This window comes from Sus scrofa, chromosome X (assembly GCF_054392235.1).
Source record: "Sus scrofa isolate SSC_HxYL_T2T_F1_AM1 chromosome X, Sscrofa_HxYL_maternal_Yorkshire_Landrace_v2.0, whole genome shotgun sequence".
Classification (NCBI taxonomy): Eukaryota; Metazoa; Chordata; class Mammalia; order Artiodactyla; family Suidae; genus Sus; species Sus scrofa.
This window is the reverse complement of record NC_139401.1, coordinates 45167697-45176240: the sequence shown is the minus strand read 5'-3', so window position 1 is coordinate 45176240 and position 8544 is coordinate 45167697.

Genomic DNA, 8544 nt, shown 5'->3' with positions numbered 1-8544 from the left:
AATACATAGAAGCAAATGACAACAAAGACACAACAATCCAAAACCTATGGGATGCAGCAAAAGCAGTTCTAAGAGGAAAGTTAATAGCAATACAAGCCTACCTCAGGAAACAATAAGAAGCTCAAATAAACAACCTAACTTTACACCTAAAGAAACTAGAGAGAGAACAGCCAAAACCCAAAGTTAGCAGAAGAAATCATAAAGATCACAACAGAGATAAGTGAAATAGAAATGAAGAAATCCATAGAAAAGATCAATGAAACTAAAAGCTGGTCTTTGAAAAGATCAACAAAATTGATAAACCCTCAGCCAGACTCATCAAGAAAAAGAGAGGACACAAATAAATAAAATTAGAAATGAAAAAGGGGAAGTTACAAAAGACATCACAGAAATACCAAGGATCATAAGAGACTACTACAAGCAACTATATGCCAATAAAATGGACAACCTAGAGGAAATGGACAAATACTTAGAAAAGTACAATCTTCCAAGACTAAACCCAGATTAAATAGGAAAAATGAATAGACAAATCACAGCTACTGAAATTGAAACTGTGATTAAAAAACTTCCAACAAAAAAAAGTCCAGGACCAGATGGCTTCACAGGCGAATTCTGTCTAACATTTAGAGACGAGCTAACACCTATCCTTCTGAAATTATTCCAAAAAATTGCAGAGGAAAGAACACTCCCAAACTCATTCTATGAGGCCACCATCATCCTGATACCAAAACCAGACAAAGATACCACAAAAAAAAGAAAACTACAGGCCAATTTTCCTGATGAACATAGATGCAAAAATCCACAACAAAATACTAGCAAGCTGCATCCAACAATACATTAAAAGGATTGTACATCATGATCAAGTGGGATTTATCCCAGGGATGCAAGGATTTTTCAGTATCCACAAATCCATCAGGGTGATTCACCACATTAACAAACTGAAGAATGAAAACCATAGGATCCTCTCAATACATGCAGAAAAAGCTTTTGACAAAATCCAACACCCATTTCTGATAAAAAGACAAACAAACAAACAAAAACCCTCCGAAAACTGAGCATAGAGGGAGCCTACCTCAATATAATAAAGGCCATATATGACAAACCCACAGCTAACATCATTCTCAATGGTGAAAAGCTGAAAGAAACAAGACAAGGATGTCTGCTCTTGCCACTACTATTCAGCATAGTTTTGGAAGTCCTAGCCACAGCAATCAGAGAAGAAAAAGGAGTAAAAGGAATCCAAATTGGAAAGAAAGAAGGAAAAGTATCACTGTCTGCAGATGACGTGATACTATACCTAGAGAATCCTAAAGATGCTACCAGAAAACTATTAGAGCTCATCAATGAATTTGGTAAAGTTGCAGGATATAAAATTAATATGCACAAATCGACTGCATTTCTACGTACTAACAATGAAAGATTGAAAAGAGAAATTAGGGAAACCAGCCCATTTACCATCACATCAAAAATAATAAAATACCTAGGAATAAACCTACTTAAAGAGACTTGTACTCTGAAAACTATAAGACGCTGATGAAAGATATCAAAGAAAACACAAATAGATGGAAAGATATATCATGCTCTTGGATTGGAAGTTAATATAGTCAAAATGACAATATTACCTAAAGCAATCCTATTAAATTACCAATAACATTCTTTACAGAACTAGAACAAAATATTTTAAAATTTATATGGAAACACAAAAGACCTCAAATAGCCAAAGCCATATTGGAAAGAAAAAAATGGAGCTGGACGAATCAATTTCCCTGATTTCAGACTATGCTACAAAGCTAGAGTCATCAAAATAGTATGGTACTGGCACCAAAAACAAATATACATCAGTGGAACAGGATAGAAAGCCCAGAATTAAACCCACACACCTACAATCAACTAATCTATGACAGAGGAGGCAAGAGTAGACAATGGAGAAAGGACAGTCCCTTCAATAAGTGGTGCTGGGAAAACTGGACAGCTCCATGTAAAAGAATGAAATCAGAACACTTCCTAACACCATACAGAAAAATAAACTCAAAATGGATTACAGACCTAAATATAAGACCAGATACTATAAAACTCTTAGAGGAAAACATAGGCCGAACACTCTCTGATATAAACCACAGCAATGTCTTCTCAGATCCACCTCCTAGAGTAATGATGATAAAAATAAAAATAAACAAATGGGACCTAATTAAACTTAAAAGTTTTTGCACAGCAAAGGAAACCCTTAACAAAAGGCAGCCCACAGAATGGGAGAAAATATTTGGAAATGAATAGACTGACAAGGGATTAATCTCCCAAATATATAAACACCTCCTGCAGCTCAATACCAAAAAAAAAAAAAAAAAAAACCAAACAACCCCATCAAAAAATGGGCAGAGAGGAGTTCCTGTCATGGCCCAGCAGAAATGAATCTGACTAGGATCCATGAGGATGCAGGTTCAATCTCTGGCCTTGCGCAGTGGGTTAAGGATCCGGCGTTGCCATGAGGTGTGGTGTAGGTCACAGACATGGCTCAGATCTGGCATGGCTGTGGCTGTGGCGTAGGCCAGCAGCTACAGCTTCAATTTGACCCCTAGCCTGAGAACTTACATATGCCACAGGTGTGACCCTAAAAAGACAAAAATAAGGGGGGGGGGCAGAAAATCTAAACAGACAATTCTCCAAAGATATACAGATGGCCAAAAAAAGACATGAAAATCTGTTCAACATCACTAATTATTAAAGAAATGCAAACCTACCATGAGTTATCACCTTACACCAGTCAGAATGGCCATCATCAGAAAGTCTACAAACTATAAATGCTGGAGAGGTTGTGGAGAAAAGGGAACCTTCTTATACTGTTGGTGGGACTGTAAATTGGTACAACCACTATGGAAAACAGTATGGAGGTTGCTCAAAAAACTAAAAATAGAATTACCATTTGAGCCAGCCATCCCATTCCTGAGCATCTCTCCAGAGAAAACCATGACTCGAAAAGATACATGTACTCCAGTGTTCATTGCAGCACTATATGCAATAGCCAAGACATGGAAACAACCTAAATGTCCGTCAGTAGAGCAGTGGATAAAGAAGATGTGGTACATATATACAATGGAATATTACTCAGCCATAAAAAATGAAATAATGGCATTTGCAGCAGCATGGATGGACCTAGAAATTATCATGCTAGGTGAAGTTAGTCAGACAGTGAGACAAACATCATATGCTATCACTTATATGTAGAATCTAACAAAAGGATACAATGAACTTCTTTGCAGAACAGGTACTGACTCACAGATTTTGAAAAACTTATGGCTACCAAGGAAGACAGATAGAGGTGGTCAGGTTGGGCTGGGTGTTTGGGATGGAAATGGTGTAAAACTGTGTTGTGATGATCATTGTACAACTACAAGTATAATAAAATTCATTGAGTTAAAAAAAAAGAAACAGGATGCCTACCATCAAGCCCTTGGCCACTGCTGCCACCCCTCAATGGTGCACCCCAAGGAGACTCAGGATGGGAAAACATAGGATACTGGCCCCAGATAGCTGAGTTGCGTATCAAAGGAATGATTTCAGTGAGCCCAGACTCTTGCCTCATCTGCCCATACACAGAAGAGCACTAAATCCCTTGAGATATCTGGTTTTTTGCTTTTTGGGTTTTTTGCTTTTTAGGACCTCACCCATGGCATTTGGAAGTTCCCAGGCTAGGGGTTGAATCGGAGCTACAGCTGCCAGCCTACGCCACAGCCACAGCAATGTGGGATCAGAGCCATGTCTGCGACCTACACCACAGCTGATGGCAAGGCCAGATCTCCGACCCACTGGGCGAGGCCAGCGATCGAAACTGCATCCTCATGGATACTAGTCGGATTTGTTTCTCCTGAGCCACAACGGGAACTCCCTGGTTTTCTTTAGTTAACAATAATCTTTTGATGTTCTGAATACTAGTCTTTATTGCAAAAAACACCTGTCTATCCTGGCTCCTCCCATACCTCTTTAGAGCAGTCTCTATTCTTTATCCGAGAGGCTATGTCCCAGGCTTGAAGTCCTCAGAATGTCCACGGATAAAACATAATTCTGAACTTTTAGGTTGTGCATTTTTTTCAGTTAATACAACCTAAGTACCACATTTATGCACATATTTTATATTTTTATATAATGATTTTTATTTTTTTCCATTATAGCTGGTTTACAGTGTTCTGTCAGTTTTCTACTGTATAGCATGGTGACCCAGTTACACATACATGTATACATTCTTTTTTCTCACATTATCATGCTCCATCATAAGTGGCCAGACATAGTTCCTGGTGTTACACAGCAGGATCTCATTGCTAATCCATTCCAAAGGCAATAGTCTGCATCTATTAACACCAAGCTCCCCATCCATCCCACTCCCTCCCCCTCCCCCTTGGCAATCACAAGTCTATTCTCCAAGTCCATGATTTTCTTTTCTATGGAAAAGTTCATTTGTGCCGTATATTAGATTCCAGATGTCAGTGATATCATATGGTACTTGTCTTTCTGACTTATTTCACTCAGTATGAGAGTCTCTAGTTCCATCCATGGTGCTGCAAATGGCATTGTTTTGTTCTTTTTTATGGCCGAGTAGTATTCCATTGTGTATATATACCACACCTTCTTAATCTAGTCGTCTGTCAATGGACATTTGGGTTGTTTCCATGTCTTGGCTATTGTGAATAGTGCTGCAGTGAACATGTGGGTGCATGTGTCTTTTTCAAGGAAAGTTTTGTCTGGATATATGCCCAAGAGTGGGACTGTTGGGTCCTATGGTAGTTCTATGTATAGTTTTCTAAGGTACTTCCATACTGTTCTCCATAGCGGTTGTACCAGCTTACCTTCCCACCAACAGTGCAGGAGGGTTCCCTTTTCTCCACACCCCCTCCAGCATTTGCTATTTGTGGACTTATTCATGATGGCCATTCTGACTGGTGTGAGGTGGTGCCTCATGGTAATTTTGATTTGTGTTTCTCTAATAATCAGGGATGTTGAGCATGTTTTCATGTGCTTGTTGGCCATCTGTATATCTTCCTTGGAGAAATGCCTATTCAGGTCTTTTCCCCATTTTTCCATTGGGTTGTTGGCTTTTTTGCTGTTGAGTTGTATAAATTGTTTGCATATTTTAGAGATTAAGCCCTTGTCAGTTGCATGGTTTGAAACTATTTTCTCCCATTCTGTAAGTTGTCTTGTTGGTTTCCTTTTGGTTTCCTTTGCTGTTATGCACATATTTTAAAACAGTAATAGGAAGGGAGTGATCATGAGCCACTTGCATCTTGGTCTACTGCTACTATTGAATAAATGCAAAGAAATACTTTCCAAACAAGAAATTACAATTAAGTATCATATGAAGACATCAATATACTGAGGAAACAGAAAGAAAAACCATTTAAGGAGTTCCTGTCGTGGCTCAATGGTTAACGAATCCGACTAGGAACTATGAGGTTGCAGGTTCGATCCGTGGCCTCGCTCCGTGGGTTAAGGATCTGGCGTTGCCGTGAGCTGGGGTGTAGGTCACAGACATGGCTCGGATCCCGAGTTGCTGTGGCTCTGGCGTAGGCTGGCGGCTTCAGCTCCGATTAGACCCCTAGCCTGGGAACCTCCATATGCTGCAGGAGCAGCCCTAGAAAAGGCAAAAGGACAAGAAAAAAAAACATTTAAAGTAAATAAAGGGTAGAATGTGTATTTAGGATTTTACTTTTCTTTTAAATTTACAATTAAGCTTTCATTCCAGGAAAGAAAAAAAAGGCATTATCACCACTATATCCCTGCGCCCCAAGTTGGAGCAACACCGTATGGACAATTCCATACATGTTCTATTGATGATAATGACCAAGCTCAACCTTAAACTCTCAAAGTGGGAAGATGTCAAGAGATAAAGATGGAGGATAGGAGTTCCCACTGTGGCACAGTTAATGATCTGGCTCGTCGCTATGGAGGCGCTGGTTCAATCCCTGGCCCGACACAGTGGGTTAAGGATCTGGCATTGCTGCAGCTGTGTTGTAGGTCGCAGCTCCAGCTTGGATTCTATCCCTGGCCCAGGAACTTCCCTATGCCATGGGTGCTGCTGAAAAGGGGGGAAAAAAGATGGAGGATAATGTCTGAGAGGGACCAAGTGATTAGCTTTCCCCACAAGCTCAAAGCAAGTAGCTGACTGCTGTTTTAACTCAGCCCCAGCATCAACAAATCCCCACTCTGGCTTATGCAACATGTTTCTTCATTGAAGAAAACACGCTTGAATACGAAAACACATCAGAAGAAGATTTAAGTCAGAAACTGCTGTGCTCTTATCTCTGTTTCCACCGCCTACCGTAGATGTTCTTAAAGCTCCCCAGAAGCCTCAGTGGGCAGAGATCCTGGTTACTATTTTAACACAAAATGGGAGAGTGGGGGGGGGGAGTAAATACTGTAGAATGTTCTTATTCCAAAGCCAATTAAGGAGTGGACACGAAGAGAGGGATGACGGAAAAGACTAAAATCTGAGCGTCTGGATTATGTCATTCAATCAAAAATACTAATAAACTATAGATCACATTATGGACCCTCTCTAGGAATACAGAGATTTCTGAGCCTTGATTTTAGTCCCTGAGGAATTAACAGTCTAGAATAGAGCTTCTCCAACTTTAATGTGCATATGCATCCTCTGAACACTTTGTTAAAAGGTAGAAGCTTGCAGACAAAAAAATGTTGCCTGGGATTTCAGTAAACCAAGAATGTTGCCCTGCCATCAAGCCATCAGCCACTGCAGCTGCCCCCCAACAGCAGCCCCTGAGGGGACTTCAGGATGGAGAAAAAACAATACAGGCTCTAGATAGTTGAGATGCATATCTAAGGAATAATTTCCATGAGCACAGACTTGCATCTTCCCATACATAGACGAGCACTAAAATCATTCACTTAGGAGGCCTGGTTTTTATGATTAGCAGTGATCTTTTGACATTTGTTTGAACTACATATTTGTTTTTGTTTTTTTTTTCAGCAAAAACTCCTATATATCCTGACTCTTCCCTTACCTCTTTGGAGCAGTTCATCAGAACAGTCTGAGAGGCTGTCTCCCAGGCTATAGTCCTCGATGAGGTCCCCGAAGAAAACATAGCTTAAAGCTTTTAGGTTGTATGTTTTTCTTCAGCTGACAGGCTGATTCAACAGGTCTGGAGCGAGGCCTGAGTTTCTAACAAGCTCTAGGTGATGCTGATGCTGTCCACATGTCTACATGCGAGGCATGGATAAAGAACTAGAATAAGGACGTCTCTGCAGAGTTCTGTATGAGCACCAAAGAGGGACTGTGCCTTTCTGAGTTAGAAAAGTCTTCGTAGAGAAGCCTGATGGGCTGAGCCTTGTTCTCTAAGGGATCGCAGGGGGGACGTCAAGATGTCTCCGTTGTAGTTTAATGATTATGGTTTGAAACTCAAGAGGTCTACACTGTAGTTCACTGAGTCTGGTTTGAGTTGGACAGGCCATTTAAACTTTCTGACCCTCAATTTTCTCATCCGTAAAATGAGGGACTGGCGTTCTCTTACAGTGCAGTGGGTTAAGGATCTGGCATTGTCACTGCCATGGCTTGGGTCACTGCTGTGGCATGGGTTCGATTCCTGGCCCAGGAACTCCCACATGATGTGGGTGCAGCGAAAAAAAAAATAATAATAATAAAATAAAAATAAAAGAAGGGATTGAAAATATCCAGACGCGTCAGTCCTAAAACTAGATGACTCTAATGAAATAAAAAATTTTTTGGATGTGCCCATGGCATACAGAATTTCCAGGGCCAGGGCTGGAACCCACACCACAGCAGCGACCCGAGCTATAGTAGTTACAATGCTGGGTCCTTAACCCACTGAGCCACCAGGGAACTCCTAACGAGATAAATCACTTAGTATGTGCTCTGTTTAGAAGTTAGGGTGAAATAGTATAAGAGGTTCTATTAATGAGCCTAACAAACTGACCTCCATCTGACAGATTAAAAGTATATCAATCAATAAGAAAATAACACTTAAGTCTTAACAGCCTCTTACATGTGCTTCCTTTCAGTTGCCTATTTGTAGGTGAGGGTATGGCTTCGAAACTGGACTACTTTTAAAGAACATGGTACTCAACTTTGTTCGGCACAATAACACTTAACATCCATAAAGCACCTTTCAGTTTCAAGGCACTTCCCAAACATCAGCTCATTACTTGTCACACCACTTGCAAGTTTCTTTTCATTAGTCCAATCACTAGTGGATAGATTAAACTGAAATGAGGAAGGCAGGCCCCAGAGGGAGGATCAGAGCTAAGAAGAGGGTGCTGGGGCTCTCTGCCACCTGGGCCCCTGCTCCCACATCTATTTATAGGTGAGAAGCTGCCCTGACCAGGAAAGCACCAAAACACCAGAAAAGGAAAAAAAACAAAAACCAAAACCCCCTGCCGTTTCTGAACATTTTGCTGGAGTTTGCCACTAACAGCTAAGATGTCAAAAACATCAAAGGAGGAGTTCCTGTTGTGGCTCAGCTGTAACCCGACTAGTATGCAGGAGGATGTGGGTTTCATCCCTGGGTTAAGGATCCGGCG